The following is an 18,919-nucleotide window of genomic DNA, read 5'->3' on the forward strand; positions in this document are numbered from 1 at the left end:
GAAATCCTAGTAGTTTTGAATGAAACACAACAAGTGTAGTGTCTCAGCCCTTATTCATTTGGATATCGGTGCAATTTATATCTGATAAGATCAGTCACTCAAGATCAAACACAATCAATTTATATGGGAGGCACAGCTCATCTAACACCAAAGCACCTGAAACTGGCAATTTTTGATTTTTTAGGTATGTTGTGGATCTTATGAACTACACACCTAGAAAAAAACCGCATGTAAGTTTTCCTGAACGTGGCATATAAGAAGGTCATTGGAGATGTAAATTTACTCGTCGGAACATGTTATTTTACGAAGGCTTAATTTCAAATGGGTTGCCAACATTTTACATCCTTAATTTTACAAGAAGGCTGTAATTTTCAGCAAAATGCTTGTAAATTTAGTTGCTTCAATGTTTTTGTCCGACCAATGAAATTTACGTTTCATGTAAATGTTGTTTTTTCTTAATGTGTAAGAGATCAGCGAAAAAAAACAACACTATTTCTATGGAGTGTTACAAATACAGTTGCTGAACACTACAAATGCACACAATACGGACAACTGTGAGCAGAACCCTACAAATGTTCATATATGGACGGCAAGTATTTTGTACTGGATCGCTGCCCGAAATGGCTGGAGCACTACAAATGCGAATTGAAGTTCAGGGACAGATGTACAAACCACAGCATAACTTACAAAATAAACTGACAAACTTTTCATAACAATTTATAAACGTAACACAAAACAATGTACCGCTCATACTCTCAACCCAATCCGCCTGTCGGTAGCCATGTCCATACACTCTGTCAAGAAGATACGTTTAAGGTCTGCCTTAATCTGGAATCGCTCATAGAGACGTTACACATCTGCGGAACCACACATCTTGGCAAACCTTCCTAACTGACCGTAAGAGGGGGGAAGGGGTTCCCATATCGGCTGAGGCTACGGCAGAATTCAGGTTTTTTACGTAGGTCCTTGCGAAGTTAGTGGTATGGCAGTCAGTCTCCTTCTTCCAACATTCTTGAATCACTGCATTAATGTGCTCCTGAGAAAGCGCAAGAACAGGCCCTGTCTAGAGCCCAAATCACAACAGCTCGAAAATGACAATGCCGGATTCGTCTAACTGAAAACAATGGAAGCGTTGGGTGTCAACATGTGGTAACGGAAGAGAAGGTTGAGGATTCAGAGCTATATCAGATCCTATATCCACTAGAGAGTGTACAAGTATCCGATTTGATCGGAGTTGTGAAGGTTATGGGGCATGCCTCTATCAGTGTCATCGAAGGTCTTAAGCAACTCGACGAGAGAGTTCACAAGCACCTTGAGATAGATCAGGTGGTCCTTCGAAATAGTCTAGGTAAGTGCTATTAGCATTGTCAATCAAGGAACTAACACAAACTCATTTGTTGTAGGAGTAATGGTCCGTGATCTGTGCAGGAATTTCCTCCGGAAGCATGAGCGATTCCCGAATCTAGTGACCGAAACTCTCCCTTCCCATTAGGCCTTTATCTCAGGTGGATATGACCCAAACAGTCAAAGTAACAAGATACTTTACCAAGCCATAGGGCTTGAAGAGTGAGCAGCTGTGCAGTTTGCGAAGAATGCTGAGTTTGATCGTGCTGACAACCAGTTGAAGCTGATCCAAGACAAGGCTCTAGGGCTACCTCGGAGCAAGGTCTTGAAGCGATTTCTATTGCCCATCAACGCTCGGAGTCGAACAAAGCCGGAGAACTGGCGAGCATCGCTGGTATACTTGATGACCCCACTTCTCACGTAAGAGTTCCAAGAGTACTTGGGAGAGTACATGACAGGCGATGAGTTCAAAGACCTAGCCTTAGAGTATTTGGTCGTTAAACTCACGACCAAGGAGCTGGAACTAAAAGTCAAGGAGTCATGGGTAGATTCTTTGGTGCTAAACCTATGGAAGAGCGGCTACGGCGTCAAGAACAGGAAAAGAACGCTACGGCCTTCATGAGCATATATGTTTCAGAACAGCTGCTCACCTGTGGAGAGCTGGAAGGGATCCAAAAACTAACGGCGTTCAAGAAGCTGGCACTTTCTCACCCTGAGTGCATCCTCGTTCATGTGTCAACTGACTTCTCATCTTGGAATCATAACTTCAGGCGAGAGATACCCGACTCTTGGTTCGGTCTGCCAGCGTTTTACAAGAAAACTATGCTGGCGTACGAGCACACGTTAGTGTATTACAAATGACCAGACCTAAAGGGTCTATTGGGAAGGTCAATTAGGTGGCATAGAAGGTAAGTGGCAGCCACATCATTGGTACGTGGCTACCAAGTGCAGCTAAGAAAATTATGAAGTGCGGATCCGCCACAAACGTCGTCTTCCGAAGAGCATAAGACTCTTAGTCTCAGAGTCGTGGGTTCGGACCCCAGGTTCGGAACGTTGGGTGCCAATATTACAAATAAAGTTATGCTGAACACTACAAATGCATCGTGCGCCTCGTTGTTGCGCGACACCTTACGGACAACTGTTAGCAGAACCCTACAAATGTTAATTTAATTTTCCGTATCAAGCCCCACCTTTGGGAACTAATGGGGTATGAAAAGTAAAATGGAACAAATGTACAAAAACATACATTCAATACACGACATAATTAGTGTCCACTTATCTAAATAGATAACGAAGTCCAATCCCAGGGTGACGAGGTTTCATTATTGTTCTTGGTCCATCAGTCAATCCTGTAATTGTATTTCTTCTGGCGGCTGGCCTTTTTGTTCCCAGGGTTGGTTACTTACATAGCTTGAGTTCGATCTGGGAATTTCTAATCCTAAGGGGGACATTCAAGAGATTTAATACGTAGGGAAATTACATGAGATTTTCCAAGTTAAAATGGAAGGTAAAGGTAAAGGTAAAGGTAAAGGTAAAGGTAAAGGTAAAGGTAAAGGTAAAGGTAAAGGTAAAGGTAAAGGTAAAGGTAAAGGTAAAGGTAAAGGTAAAGGTAAAGGTAAAGGTAAAGGTAAAGGTAAAGGTAAAGGTAGAGGTAGAGGTAAAGGTAAAGGTAAAGGTAAAGGTAAAGGTAAAGGTAAAGGTAAAGGTAAAGGTAAAGGTAAAGGTAAAGGTAAAGGTAAAGGTAAAGGTAAAGGTAAAGGTAAAGGTAAAGGTAAAGGTAAAGGTAAAGGTAAAGGTAAAGGTAAAGGTAAAGGTAAAGGTAAAGGTAAAGGTAAAGGTAAAGGTAAAGGTAAAGGTAAAGGTAAAGGTAAAGGTAAAGGTAAAGGTAAAGGTAAAGGTAAAGGTAAAGGTAAAGGTAAAGGTAAAGGTAAAGGTAAAGGTAAAGGTAAAGGTAAAGGTAAAGGTAAAGGTAAAGGTAAAGGTAAAGGTAAAGGTAAAGGTAAAGGTAAAGGTAAAGGTAAAGGTAAAGGTAAAGGTAAAGGTAAAGGTAAAGGTAAAGGTAAAGGTAAAGGTAAAGGTAAAGGTAAAGGTAAAGGTAAAGGTAAAGGTAAAGGTAAAGGTAAAGGTAAAGGTAAAGGTAAAGGTAAAGGTAAAGGTAAAGGTAAAGGTAAAGGTAAAGGTAAAGGTAAAGGTAAAGGTAAAGGTAAAGGTAAAGGTAAAGGTAAAGGTAAAGGTAAAGGTAAAGGTAAAGGTAAAGGTAAAGGTAAAGGTAAAGGTAAAGGTAAAGGTAAAGGTAAAGGTAAAGGTAAAGGTAAAGGTAAAGGTAAAGATAAAGGTAAAGGTAAAGGTAAAGGTAAAGCTAAAGGTAAAGGTAAAGGTAAAGGTAAAAGTAAAGGTAAAGGTAAAGGTAAGAGGTCGTCCATAAATGACGTAGCATTTAGGGGGGAGGTGGTGGAGTCCCCTAAATTGCTACGGGCCATGTATTAGGTATGGGAAAATATGCTTCAAGGGAAAAAGGGGTGTTGAAAATTGACCCAAAAATGCTACGTCATTTATGGACGACCCCTAATGGTAAAGGTAAAATAAACTGACAAAATTTACAGACGTAACAGGAGCTTAAAAAATCAAGGAGATAATTTAGCAGCTCTTGTTAAATAATTAACTGGAAAACCTAACACACATGTACCAAATCAAAATTTTATCATCCATTCTCTTATCGTTATTCAAATTTAAACTAATAGATGTACCGTGTCACTGCCAGTAATGCTTCAGTTTTCCCACCCGTAAAATGAAGCAACCGCTTTACCGACTTTACCGGGCTGTCATCACCATCGGCACTATCTCCTCCCGAACAACAAGTTGCTGTCAGTTACTGCTAGTGCTGGCTCTTCGTCGGAAAATTGTGTTTAAGTTTGTTGACGGTCGGTCGGTCAGGATGTGCAGCAGCACTAAGCAGACATTAGCTCGGAAAAGTTTTCCGTTTCCAAGCATAACACATCGAGTGTAATTATTTTCTCATGTTTATTCGAGTGTCGGTCGGTTGGCTTTGCTATTGGCTGGCAGCATCTGTGCCTAGTACCTACCTAGTGCCACTACAAAGTTTCTAATTGACCCATTTTCCAATTACCGTACGCTTCTCCGACTACTGAAGGAAGAAGCGAACGTAAGACTGGAAGGATAACAACTTGATCTTAGCTCGTTCCTCCTTTTTCGCCAGCAACGTACGTTGTTGCTTTTAATCTACACCCACCTGCTCTTAACACCATCGCCCGGTGAAAATCACATTCGTACACAGGAAGGGGAAAATTGTATGAAATGAACAAGATGTAGAGATGGAATCAATTATTACTATATAATAGTTTCCATGGGACTGAGAACACTTCGTTTTCGATCCAGGGAAATAGTTGCCTCAGCAAAGTCTGACCATAACTTGATATTGGAAATCATGATAACTCAGATTGATGTCGTTTTGGTCGTTCCCGTAACAGCATGTTGAAAACAATTCCTGCTTGTGTGTTGATAAACGTTGCTGTGTTGACAACGTTCAAAATTTCATTTAATTCGGTTCACTGTTTTCCGAGGTATGACAGTTCAAAAATTAGTTATCTAAAACGTGTTATTTAACGAGAACGATTCTAGCTTCGCGAAAAGTTAATCAATCGAGTTCAAATTTGTACCAATGGTGCGCATATAATAGGTTAAAAAAATAGTCAAAATTTGAGATTTTTTTTATGCACTCCTTAAAAAGTTAGAGTTAGAGGATGTTGAACTTTTTTTGTGAGAGAAATATTTTGGCCACTCCCTGTATATTATTACCAGAACAAATATACTGCACTGTCCTCTACCCACCATTTCTTCCGTTGAACGCTTGGGTAGTTACCAGGTGGGTCCTGTCGGTTAGCAACCATCACACAGGATGAAACTGGGATAACGTTATTTAAGCCGTTGTCATTTCACCAAACACACAACAACACAACACAGCAATGAGAAGATGAGCACTTTCGTGTCTTCTTAAGATCGAATGGGTGGATGGTTTGGTTGTGCACACGTTTGAACAGGCTGGGACCCTTCTCCGGTTGTATGGATTGCAAGATTTGATTAAAACTATGCTAATCAATGGTGGGTGAGAGATTTTGGGAACGCTTGGATGTTGTAAATAGGGTAGTTCATTTCAAAAATGAAATCATTGATGATTGGGACTGATGAAAATGTTGTGAAAGGTATCCTAGAAGGTGCTTTCAGATCCTGACAAGGTGCCAAAGATATTTCAAACGGTATTTCAAATGATAATAAGGTTAACAAGATAAAAGTGTTGAAGGTTTGGTACAGTGGTTACGTGAATCAATACTATTCGTTTGGCTAATACAATCTTTCGAATGTTCCAAGATCCAATCAATCAAATTCAATTGTTTGGTGTTTTTCGATAAAAAAATCCTTCAACTCTACGACTCATATTGAATCGGCAAAAATACCACAGTTTATAAATCACTCGTTTGAATCACACGGTGGTTATCAAGTCATGATTATAATTAAGGTGTTTTGTTGTTGTGGGGTCACTGTAAGTACTTAGCAATAGTCGCGTTTTTCAGCATGCAGCTCGTGGTTCATTTGCCTTCTCCAAGTCCCGTCTTCCATCTGAGAAGATTTACGGAGTCCAAAGTAAGAACGATTTCCAGCCACAATGCGCCTCTGAATTTTTCTGCTGGTGTCGTTGTCGGCAGTCACAAGTGAGCCCAAGTACACGAATTCTTCAACCGCCTCGATTTCATCACCGTCGATATGAAGGTGACGGGCGCGGTGATTCCTCCCTGGAACCCTTTGCCATCATGTACTTTGTCTTCGACACATTAATGACTAATCCGTTTCGCCTGGCTTCACTCTTTAGTCGGATGTACGTTTCCGCCATCGTCTCAAATTTACGAGCAATAACATCAGCGAAACCAACCAGCTGAACGGACTTCGTGAAAATCGTGTTTATCCCCACTCTCCTAATTACACCCTCTAAAGCAATGTTGAATAGCAAGCACGAAAGACAATGACTCGAGAGTGTCCCTGATACTCTACGTACATCACTCGATCCATCGTCGCCTTGATCAATCGTTTCAGTTTATCCGGGAATCCGTATTCGTCCATAATCTGCCATAGCTGTTCTCGATCGATTGTATCATACGCCGATTTGAAATCGATGAACAAGTGATGTGTGGGCACGTTGTATTTCGGGCATTTCTGCAACACCTGGCGGATGGCAAACATCTGGTCATTTGTAGCGCGTTCACCCATGAATCCAGCCTGATATTGCCCCACGAACTCTCTTGCAACTCTGACGATGCTCACCGCATCAAAACAAAGGCGCCACCGTATATGGACTTTCATTGTGACAGCAGTGGAGCTATGTCACACACAAGGCTACGGTGGTGCTATCTGTTCATTTCATAGCGGTCATTTTAGTTATTCTAATGATTCTTCTTCTTCTTTATGGCTCGACGTTCCCATTGGGACTTGGCCTACCGCGCTTCAACTTAGTGTTCTTTGAGCACTTCCACAGTTATTAATTGAAGGGCTTTCTTTGCCTGCCATTGCATGAATTTGTATATTGTGAGGCAAGTTCAATGATACACTAAAGGGCGAACACGATGAAATTGCCACACAGAAAATATTGTACAACTTTTGATTGCGTTCGCCAAAATAGCTAATTTTTTTACCATGAATAGTATAAAATGTGTGCTAAAACCATAAAATTTTCATTAAAATCGGTTGAGTAATGGCGGAGATATCGTTGAAACAAGGAAATTGCCACTTGAGAATCTTGTACAAACAAACATTTTGGAAAATATCACTTTTTTGCCGTTTCAACGCTGGCGCCAAAAATACTGAACCGATTTCAATGAAAATTTTTTTGTACGTAAAGTATGTATGTAGAAGTAGTTTGTCAAAATTTCATTCAATTTGATCATACCATTAAAAAGTTATAGCCATATATGTCGCACTATGTCACAATAAGCAGATGTGGTTTTCGGTATAGTGAAATTCAAACTGCTCTAACTTTGAAAGTACTCAACAAAAATGGCTGAAATTATCACTGTAAACAGTTTAAAACAACAATTTTACACTGTCAAAGTTTTATAAAAATCGGGACAGTGTTACCAGTTCTACAGTCAAAATAGTGCACGCGGAACTAAAAATGGTCAAAAAGTACCGTAATCCGGGGTAACATTGATCAGAATTTTCGATCTTTCCTGATTAATTCTCTTGTTAAAGCAAACGTTACATGTTTTATATTTTTAAAACAAGTACTGACAGTCTGAGTATGTGTCAAGCTACTCGAAAAAGTATTGTAAAACTTTAAAACATGTTTAAATAGGCTTTTTAATGTAATTTTTGATTTTGTTGATTTGGGGTAACATTGATCATATCAGTGATCAATGTTCGTTTGTGTTGAAAATACCCTTACTTACTAAATTCGGGGTCGCTGATTTCGAATATGTTGTCCAAATTTTTACAAGTTCAGTACTTTTTGAGTTATTTTAGGATTAAAATCTTCCAAACCGCGAATAACGCCTAAAGGTAGGCAATAGCTTAAGGAATTGAAATTCATTTATTAAATCCAACTCTGGGATATCATATTGAAGTAAAACAGTGATTTCTAACCTCGTATTGTATCTAGTATTCACGCCATGCATGAATGTTTAACAATGTACCTCATTGTGTTAAGGAACACAGTTAAGGAAAAATCGATTTGTTTCAATGTTTATGAACTTCAATTTTCATGAATTGCGTGTCATTTAATACCTAAAAGATAGCAGATTACGATATACCATTCGATAGCAGAAACTGATTCAATGTAAAATGCTTGTTTGAACATTTCATGAGGCCGGTCAAGCCGATCAATGTTACCCCGCTGATCAATGATACCCCGTTTTATGGTACCTAAAATTTACCTTGAAGCGATTTGAGTTTTGGATATTTTCTAGAAAAAGTACTGAACCGATTTCGATCAAATTTTTACCACTTAATTGATACTATGTTAAGAATATCGAGTGAAATTTTCAAACGTTTTGATGAGGTAACAAAAAAGTTATAGCCTAAATAATTTGTACAAGCTTTCTAAAATCTCATTTTATGATATCGACAATATATGCGCCAATACTCAACCGGTTTTAATGAAAATTTTATGGTATTAGCAACACATAATATACTATTCATGGTCAAAAAATTAGCTATTTTGACGAACGCAATCAAAAGTTATACAATATTTTCTGTGTGGCAATTTCATCGTGTTCGCCCTTTATGCCCAGGGAGTCGAGAAAATTTTCCCGACTGGAACGGGAATCGAACCCGCCGTCTCTAGATTGGCGATCCATAGCCTTAACCACTAGGCTAACTGGAGACCCTAATGATCTGTAGGTGTAATAATAATAGCTATTTTCAGTAAATTCTGATCAAAAATAATATCCTTGATCCATTGCTGAATCAGCGTATACATGAACGTAAGGTAATACGTCGCTTAATTTTACGGTGGACACACTCAAACACTGGCAATACCTTATTTGCTGCTGCTTCAAAATTATAAGAATTCCACCACAATAAACCTTAAAGAGATATGAATGTGCCCTCGTAAAAAAATGCATTAAATATTTTAGCCTAAAATTTCATGGTTTGAACAAAAACAGGTATGTCCATTTCACCCGGGTTTCCATATTATCCTCTGAGCCCTGAGTTTTGTAAATTTGATTATATCTTGGATTCTTATGAAACTATGCATACAAAAAGTACTGGGGATCATCTAAATTAGCAATACAATGTATACTTTTCTGGAGATGTACATAATAAGAGAATTTTAGAGTAGCTAGTATTAAAATATATGGCTTTCTGTACTCAAAATTCTATATTATGATTTTTTTGAATATTATGTTTCGAAAAATCTTAAAAATTCTCTTAAACCCGTGGATTTGGCGTAATCGTCTCTACTAACGAGTCCGCCACACCCCCTTTTGGCCCTTCATACAGCGGTATGTTGGTATCAGTCTGGTAATGAAAATGACCTTTACTGTTAAGTGGAACTTCATGCAGACTAAGAAGCAAGAATGGTGGCAACCTACATACAGTTTCAAAAAATCTTTATTTATATAAAAATGTGACCCTAACAATGCAATGAAACACGGGTCCAATTATTTTCTATGAACAACAAACCAACACGATATTTAGATTTTCGATATTGATTTTCGCTGGAATGGTTTATATGGAACAAAATCCATAAATAAGTGAAATCGTTTCATACTTTGGTAATCTAGATGATTTCTTTTATTGCAAAGATATCCAGTAAGTCTAATTAAATTATATTGGATCCTGCTAGGGCTGCTAGGACCAGTACTGTATGAGTTTGCGAGAAACACGGAAAAATAGATGACGTGGAAAATTCGTGCAATATGTATATGTATAGCGAACTTTAAGACACTTGTATTGTCTTTCTTCGGAAAAACTTCAATTAAAAAATGGGCAATTTTTGCAAACTATTTTAAATAAGAAATATTATTTAGAATGTTGGAATCCATTAGTCAGTTTTTCGAATAATTTACATGAAACAAAGAATTTTTTAAAAGCCACCCTTGGCTAACTTTTTGAGTTACACTGATTAAAACACGGTAAAAAAAACTTGAACCCTAGCTTGAACCCTATTTAAATGTTAGTCTAGAAAACTTAAAAAAAAAACAAACTATACAAAGTTGCTTCAAAATACAAAGTCTTCATACTCAAAAAGTTTTATTGGATTCTGAGAGGGTGCTGTCACCTCTGGAGACGAGTTGGGGAGAAATTCCTTAAGTATGACATTGAGTGCAAGGGCGTAGCCAGGGGGGCAGGGGGGGGGACGTGCAACTATACCGAGCAACTATATTCTTACTTAACCGAGAAACATAGATGATCAGAGCTGTTTTTGACTAGTAAAAATAAAATTCTCCTGCATCCTCGTATTTTTTTTAATGTATGCAGGAATTCCTTCGGAAATTCTTGAAGGAATATCTTCGAAAATTCCTGAGGGTATTCCTTCGGAAAATCCTGAAGAAATTCCTTCGGAAATTCCTGAAGAATTCCTTCGGAAATTTCTGGAGCAATTCCTTCGAAAATTCCTGGAGGAATTCCTTCGGAAATTCCTTGGGGAGTTCCTTGGGATAATCTTGGATGAATACCTTTGGAGATTCCTGGAGGAATTCTTTCAGAAATCCATAGAGAAATTCGTGAGGAAATCCTTAGGTAAATTCCTTACGAAATTCCTGGACAAAATAATCCCAAACTTCCTGGAGGAATGCTTTCGGAAATTCCTGGAGGAATTCCTTCGGAAATTGCTGGACGAATGTCATTGAAAATTTCTGGAGGAATTCCTTCGGAAAGTCGTGGAGGTTTTTTTTCAGAAATACTTTTTGGATTTTTTTTGGAAATTCTTGCAGGAATCCTTCGGAAATTCCAGGAGGAATTCTTTCGAAAATTCCTGGAGGAATTCTTTCAGAAATTGAGGGAGGAATTCCTTCGGAAATTGCTGGACGAATTCCTTTGGAATTCCAGGAGGAATTCCTTTAGGATTTCCTGGAGGAATTCTTTCGGAAATTCCGGGAAGAATTCCTTCGGAAATTGCTGGAGGAATTTCTTCGGAAATTCCTGCAATAATTTCTTCGGCAATTACTGGAGGAATTCCTTCGGAAATTGCTGGACGAATTCTTCTGGAAATTCCTGGAGGAATTCCTCCGGAAATTCCTGGAGGAATTCCTTCAGAAATTCCTGGAGGAATTTTTTCGGAAATTCTTTTTAGATTTTTTTTTTAAATTCCTGGAGGAATACCGTCGAAAATTTCTAGCAGAATTCCTTCGAAAAATCCTGAAGGAATTCTTTCGGAAATTCCGGGAGGAATTCCTTCGGAAATTGCTGGACGAATTCCTTTGGAGATTCCCGGAGGAATTCATTCGGAAATTCCAGGGGAAATTCCTTTAGGAATTCCTGGAGGAATTCTTTCGCAAATTCCTGAAGGAATTCCATCGGAAATTGCTGGATGAATTCCATTGAAAATTCCTGGAGGAATTCCTTCCAAAATTCTTGGAGGAATCCCTTCGCAAAATCCTGGAAGAATTCCTTCGGAAATTTCTGGAGAAATTTCATCGGAAATTTATGAAGGACTTCGTTCGGAAATTACAGGAGGAATTCCATCGAAAATTCTTTGGCGAGGCACTTCGAAAAATCTTGGATGAATACTTTCGGAAATTTCTGGAGGAATTCCTTCAGAAATTCCGGGAGGAACTCCTTCGGAAATTGCTGGACGAATTCCTTTGGAGGTTCTTGGAAAAATTCATTCGGAAATTCCAGAAGGAATTTCTTTAGGAATTCCTGGAGGAATTCTTTCGGAAATTCTGGGAGGAGTTGCTTCGGAAATTCCTGAAGTAATTCTTTCAAAAAATCCTGGAGGAATTCCTAAAACAAATCCAGAAGGAATTCCTTCCAAAATTCTTGGAGGAGTCCCTTCACAAATTCCTGGAAGAATTCCTTCGGAATTTCCTGAAGGAGTTCCTTCGGAAATTCCTGAAGGAATTCGTTCATAAATTTCTGGAAATTTCTGGAGGAATTCCTTCGGAAATTCCTAGGGGAGTTCCCTCGAAAACTTTTGGATGAATACCTCCGGAAATTTCTGGAGGAATTATTTCAGAAATCTATAGAGAAATTCCTGAGAAAATCCTTGGATGAATTCCTTAGGACATTACTGGAAAAAAATCATTCTAAACTTCTTAGAGGAATGCTTTTCATTACTCCTGGAGGAATTCCTTCGGAAATTACTGGACGAATTCCTTGGGAATTTGATGATATATGGAGGAATTCTTTTGGAAATTCCTGCAGGAATTCTTTCGGAAATCCTTAGGGGAATTTCTTCGGAAATTCCTGGAGAAATCATTCCGGAATCTCTTGGATGCATTCCTTCTGAAATTCGTGGAGCAATTATTTCGGAAATTCCTGGAGGAATTCCTTCGGAAATTCTTGGAGGAATTTCTTTAAAAATTCCCGGAGGAATTCCATTGGAAATTCCTGGAGGAATTCCTTTGGAAATTCCTTCGGAAATTTCTGGAAAAACTCTTTTGGAAATTTCTGAAGGATTTTTTTTAATTCCAGGAAGAATTCCTTCAGAAATTCCAGGGGAAATTCTGTCGGAAATTCCTGGAGAAATTCCATTGGAAATTTCCAAAAAAATGAATTTCCGATGTAATTCCACCAGGAATTTTGCGAAGGAATTCCTTCAGGATTTTCCAAATAAATTCCTCCATTTATTTCCGAGAGAATTCCTCCAGGAATTTCCGAGAGAAACCCTCCAGGAAATTTCGGAAAAATCCCTCCACAAATTTCTGGAGGAATTACTCTAGGAATTTCCTCAAGGGAATTCCTCTTGGAATTTTCAAAGGATTTCCTCCTGGAATTTCCGAAGGAATTCCTTCATGAATGTCCGAAGAAATCCCTCCATGAATTTCCGAAGGAATTCCTCCAGAAATTTTCCGACGGAATTCCTCTACGAATTTCCGAAGAAATTCCTCGAGGAATTTCCGGAGGAATTCATCCAAGAATTTTCGAAGAAATTCTTCTAGGAATTTTCAAAAGAATTCCTCTTGGAATTTTTAAAGGAAGTCCTCCTGGAATTTCCGAAGGAATTCCTCCATGAATTTCCGAAGGAATTCCTCCATGAATTTCCAAATGAATTCCTCCAGGAATTTTGCGAAGGAATTTCTAAAGAATTTTCCGAAGGAATTCCTACATGAATTTCCAAAGGAATTCAAGGAAACCCCGAAGGAGTTCCTCCGTGAATTTTCGAAGAAATTGCTCCAGAAATTTTCCGAAAGAATTCATTCACGAATTTCTGAAGAAATTCCTTCACGAACTTTCAAAGGAATTCCTCCAGGAATTTCCTGAGAAATTCATCCATGAAATTCCGGATGAATATCTTCAGAAATATCCGGAGGAAATCCTCCAGGAATTTCCAAAAGAGATCCTCCAGGAATTTCCGAAGGAAATCTTCCAACAATTTCCGAAGGAATTCCTCCTGGGATTTTCAAAGGAATTTCACCTGGAATTTTCAAAGGATTTCCTGCCGGAATTTCCGAAGGAATTCTTTCATGAATGTCATGAAAGAATTCCACTGGGAATTTTCGAAAGAATTTCTCCAGGAATACCTTCACGAATTTCCGAAGGAGTTTCTCCATAAATATCAGGAGGAATTCCTCCAGGACTTTTGCGAAGGAATCGCTCAAGGATTTTCCAAGGAGTTCCTCCATTAATTTCAGGAAGGAATATCTCCACGTATTTCCGAAGGAATTCCTCCAGGAATTCCCGAAGGAAATCCTCTACGAATTCACGAAGGAATTCCTCCAAGAATTCCCGAGGGAATTCCTCCAGGATTTTCCCGAAGAATTCCTCCATGAGTTTCCGGAGGAGTTTGTCCAGGAATTTCCGTAGGAATTCCTCCAGGAATTTTCAAAGAAATTTCTCCTGGAATTTTCAAAGGATTTTCTCCTGAATTTCCGAAGGAATTCCTCTACGAATTCCCAAAGAAATCCCTCCCGGAATTTTCAAAGAAATTTCTTATGGATTTGCCTTGAAATACCTCCAAAAATTTCCAAATGAATTCCTCCAAAAATTTTTGACGGTTGTCCTCAAAAAATTTCCTTAGGATTTTCTCACATAATCCCCAAACGTGTTTCTGAAGGAATGTTTGAAGAAGTTTCTCAAGTTTTCGTAGGAGTTCCGCAATACATTTTTGAAGGAATTTCTTGAGGAATTTACGAAGAAACTTCTCAAGGATCTTTCGCTGGAATTCCTTGAGGAATTTCAAAAAGATTTATAAAAAAACCGAAAAAAATCCTCAACGAACTTATCAAACAATTTCTCACGAAATTTCCGAATGTATTCCATAAGACATTTCAGACATATGTCAAAAAAAATCCAAACGAACTCCTTTAACAATTTCCGAATCAAGGCTTTTTTAAAGGAATTCTTCAAAGAATTTCCGAATGAGTTCCTCTAGGAAATACAAAATCACAAAAAAGCATTTCTTCAGGAATTTCCGAAATATTTTTTCAAGGAAGTTTTGAAAGATTTTTAAAGAAATTCCTTATGGAATTTCAGAAGGGATATCCCATGAGACTTTTAGTGGAATTTTTTCAATATTTTCGAAAGAATTGCTTCAGGAATTTAGGAAGGAATTCTCACAGAAATTTCTGGATGAATTCTTCCAAGAATTTTTTGATGGTATTCTTCAAGGAATTTTCGGAAGAATTCCTCACGAAAACTCCGAAGGAGTTCCTCAAGGAATATTCTAAATCTATTTCAAAGAAATTCCTCAAGGAATTCCCGAAGAATCTTCTAAAGGAAATCGTAGAAGAACTCTCGACGTCTTATGGAATTTCTCGAGGAGCTTTAGAAATGAAGGAATTCCTCAAGAAATTTCTGAAGAATTTGTCAAGGAATTTCCGGTGGAATACCTCAAGGATTTTCGAAATAAATTCCTGAAATTATTTTTTAATTGATTCCTTTTAACATTTCTGAATGCATTCCTCTAGCAACTTCCAAAGATATTCCTCCAGGAATTTCCGAAGGAATTCCTTTTGAAATTTTCAAAGATTTTTTTCCGGTAATTCCGAAGGAATTCATTAAAGGATTTTTCGAAGAAATTTCCCCAAAAAATTCTTAGGGTATTCCTCTATTATTAGTTTGATTGGAATTTTTGAAAGAATTCCCAGATAAATTCTTAAAGTATTTTCTGGAGCTTCTCAAACGGATTTCTGGTGGAATTAAGAATGATATTTGTAAAGAATTACTGGGGAAATTCTCAAAAGAATGCATGGTAAAATTCGTAATAAAACTTCTGGAGGAATTTTTGAATAAATTTCTGAAGGTATTCTCAACGGAATTACTACAAGTTTGCCGAAGGTAATTTCTGCTGGAATATCTACATTAAAATAACCTGGAAAAATATTAAAGAAATTTCTTGAGAAACTGCTGGATAAATTCAAATTCATGATGGCATTTGTTAAGAAATTCCTGAAGCAATATCTTGAGGAATTCCTCAGGATTATAATAATATATGATTCTTCCATTGAACCATTCCTGTTAATCACCCATTTTTCATACTTCACTTTTATTTTTTTTTTTAATAATGAATTATTCGAACTCCTTGTTACTGCAAAGTGGTTTTCAGTGTAAGGGTGCTCGCCCCTCCCTGGCCGAAAAGCTGGCTACGCCCTTGATTGAGTGTTTCATTACGATCTGTTGAAATTGGTTCAAGAAACTCTATTTGATTTTAACAACGATTTCAGGAAACTTTCATATGAATTCTTTCAGATATTTTGCTAGTAATTCTCTCAAGAAAATATATGCATCCAACTGTGCTTCCAAGAATCGAGAAAATTATTCCTCTTCGGTAGGCCTTTGGGTCAGGATAAAAGTATAAGCGGGGTGATACTATTTCATCCGACGTTTTTATCCTTGGTTTGGGCCTTCTTCAGGGAGGTTATAGAGCTGCCGCTACTTATTTGTCGCCGGTTACACAAACCAGTAGCGGTAGCTCTACAACCTCCCTGAAGAAGGCCCAAACCAAGGGACGAAACGACGGATGAAATAGGGTTATACTATTTAATCCGACGCTTATAATTTTATCTTGACCGAAAAGCCAACCGAATATCGTAAAATGTAATTCTTAAGATGAAAACATGCATGAGTGCTTCGTATAACCACATTTAAGTCATTGGTGTCAGAACTTACATACATTCCGAAAGAACACAAGCCCGTAGTTACCCGTAAAGATAAGAAAACAAAAGAATTTAGATAATGTATTGCTGATGGCTAGGCTGATGGAGTTTTTTTTTCAAACCTATGAATAAGGGAATAAAATATCTATTTAGGTCCAGCATTATAAACTATTGTGGCAGCACAGTTAAGTTCCACTATCTCTTACCACTAGTAATCACTGACATAATCACTATCCCTCGGTAGCACGAAATTTATTAGTGGCAATTGGATCATGCGCGAATAAGCATCGAATAGACCTTTCGCATTAAAAACTAATAAAGTATTAGTTCTACTAAATTTGAGCCACAACAACATCGACGGCCGGTTGGCAAATGATCAGATCTTTACCGTACGGCGAATTCTCCAGAAATGCCATGAATAAAGCCTGCGCACTTTAGAATCGGTACACTTACAACCGGCTGCAGATCAAAAACGGTTTGACTTAGAAAAAAATGTGATAAGAAGCAAACTAAGCTGATCTAGTTTGTAAGAATGATATAAAATTTGCAGTTTTTATTTCTTTGATAAAATTTTGATCTGATTGTGTAATTCATGCGATGATTAGTTTTTGTTCAATTTGTGCAGAAAAAACTGGCACTATTTATGAATTCAGATTGATAGTTCATCTAAAAAAGTAAAAACAGCATATTTTATATTTTTCTACAAGCTACAATAGATAGGCTTCAATTGCTTGTAACATCACTTTTTTGCAAGTGAAACCGTTTTTGATCTGAAGCCGGTTGGAAGTGTACCGATTCTAAAGTGCGCAGGCTTTACCCGAGCAGAAGAAAATATCAACAGCATAATAAAATATGTTATTTTGGCTTAGTAACTGTATAATGGAATCAATAATTTTTATGTTATTAGCATAACTTATTTTGTTATAAACTTGTCTCATTAGCGGCAAAATAACAAATATCATAACAAAAAAAAATGTTCCTCGAAGACCAATTCAATAACATGTTTCGTTAGATCAATTACAATTTAATAACAGGAAATTTGTGAACTTGTTATTGTTGTGTTATTGTTCGTCACATGTTTGTACATTCTCTATAGTAGAATAATTACTAAACTTGTTCTACAACAAAATATGTTATTGAAATGCTATCTTGTGGACATATCCAAAAAACTTGAACATAACAAAATAAGATTTCCCAACAAAACATGTTATTAAAAAGATATATTTTGATAAGTTAAAAATAACAAATTGAGATATAAAAACAGGCCATGTGATTCTGTTGTTATTGATTTGGTATTCTCCTCTGCTCGGGTATTGGTAGAAAGCACAACTCTGTCGACAGATGTATACCCTTACTACAAGCACCAGCCGGACTCAATTCGTGAAATCATTACGGACGTCCTAATTTGTGTCAATTGGACCGACTGTGTAATTAATGACCAATACACTAAATTCTTTTTTTACACGATCTTTTTTTACGCAGTTTTATTTTACACGATTTTTTTTACACGATTTTCTCGAAATTACGCGATGTGTTTTTAGAAAGATTCTTCTCTCCTGGTCGCAATTTACTTCCGATGGGGCTCAAATTTCTACCAGAGATCTCTCTTATCATCCTTGATACCCTGTTAAAATTTTAGGATGATCCGATTAAAAAAGTTTTGAAAACTTTTTTTACACGATTTTTTTTACGCGGAACAAAAAATCGCGTAAAAACAGAATTTAGTGTAAATGAAGAGCATAACCCCCCGGGTAATTCTCATCGACATAGCTAAACCGTTAGATTGATTAGATTATGATGCCCAATCAACACTATCCGGCAAAACAACAATGCACCGCGACCTGGCGGAGGAGTTGAAACAGATGTGGCTCCAGCAGGACGTGCGTGTAGATCCAGTTGTCCTTTCAGCGACCGGAGTTGTCCCTGGATCCCTCCTTAGATTCCTAAACGAGTTGAAATTGGAGAACGAACCTAATAGCATTTTCTAAGCGGTGATTCTTGGAACCTGCAGTATTTGGTGATGCAGAATCATCACAGCTAGAAATATATTCAAATGCAGGTTCATAGGGGTATTAAGTAAATGTTGATCATAACCGCACAATGACAATTACCGAACCAAATCCCTTCTACCCTTCTAGCATACTGAGTTCCTGGGATCGGCAAAAGTTGCCAGCATTTTTGCAGAGAAGAGCCAAAACTTTAAAGCAATCATTTCAACCATGAACCACCATGAAATGAAAGGCGTAGTTTTTTATCCCTTAAATTGTGTAAAAATTTTAAAGAAGAAGTTTTTATCTTATTTTGTATACCATCCATTTGTCCAACATAAATTTCTGCTAATTAGATTATCCTGCCAATTGTGCACTTCATAAAATTCCCTAAGACTTCGTTGTCCCATTTTCGTCATCATCCCATTCAGATGAGTAGTAAAGCACTCGTTTTTCCTCTCGCCGTAACGATGACAAGCACGTTGCTACATCTTTTCCGCAGCAGCAGCAGCAGCAGCAGCAGCGGTTGGTTGGTATTATTCCGTGCCAGTCACCAAACGAGAGCAAATTAAATTCATTAAATCTCGGCACATCGCTCAGCTTGTGCTATTTTTGGTTGCTTCCACCACTCACTGGTACAGCTACTGTTGCTCATGCCACATTGCTTCGCGATGGTCCTCTGGCTGCTACGTGGTGCTGCATGTCAAAAGGATATTTTGGTTAACCTAGGTAGATTGTAGTTTGGTCATTGGTGTCGGTCGTGGAACACGGCTTCAAGTGAATGATAGAGGCGAGAAAGGACCAGACGTAATCAGAACA

At 37.8% G+C, this 18,919-nt stretch overlaps 1 protein-coding gene across 1 annotated transcript in view; it reads right to left on the bottom strand.

The window, feature by feature from the left end:
* Positions 1–18,919, bottom strand: part of LOC109419403 (serine protease filzig) — a 285,431-nt gene that overhangs the window by 35,346 nt on the left and 231,166 nt on the right. The gene's annotated exons all lie outside the window — the stretch shown is intronic.

This window comes from Aedes albopictus, chromosome 2, assembly GCF_035046485.1.
Source record: "Aedes albopictus strain Foshan chromosome 2, AalbF5, whole genome shotgun sequence".
Classification (NCBI taxonomy): Eukaryota; Metazoa; Arthropoda; class Insecta; order Diptera; family Culicidae; genus Aedes; species Aedes albopictus.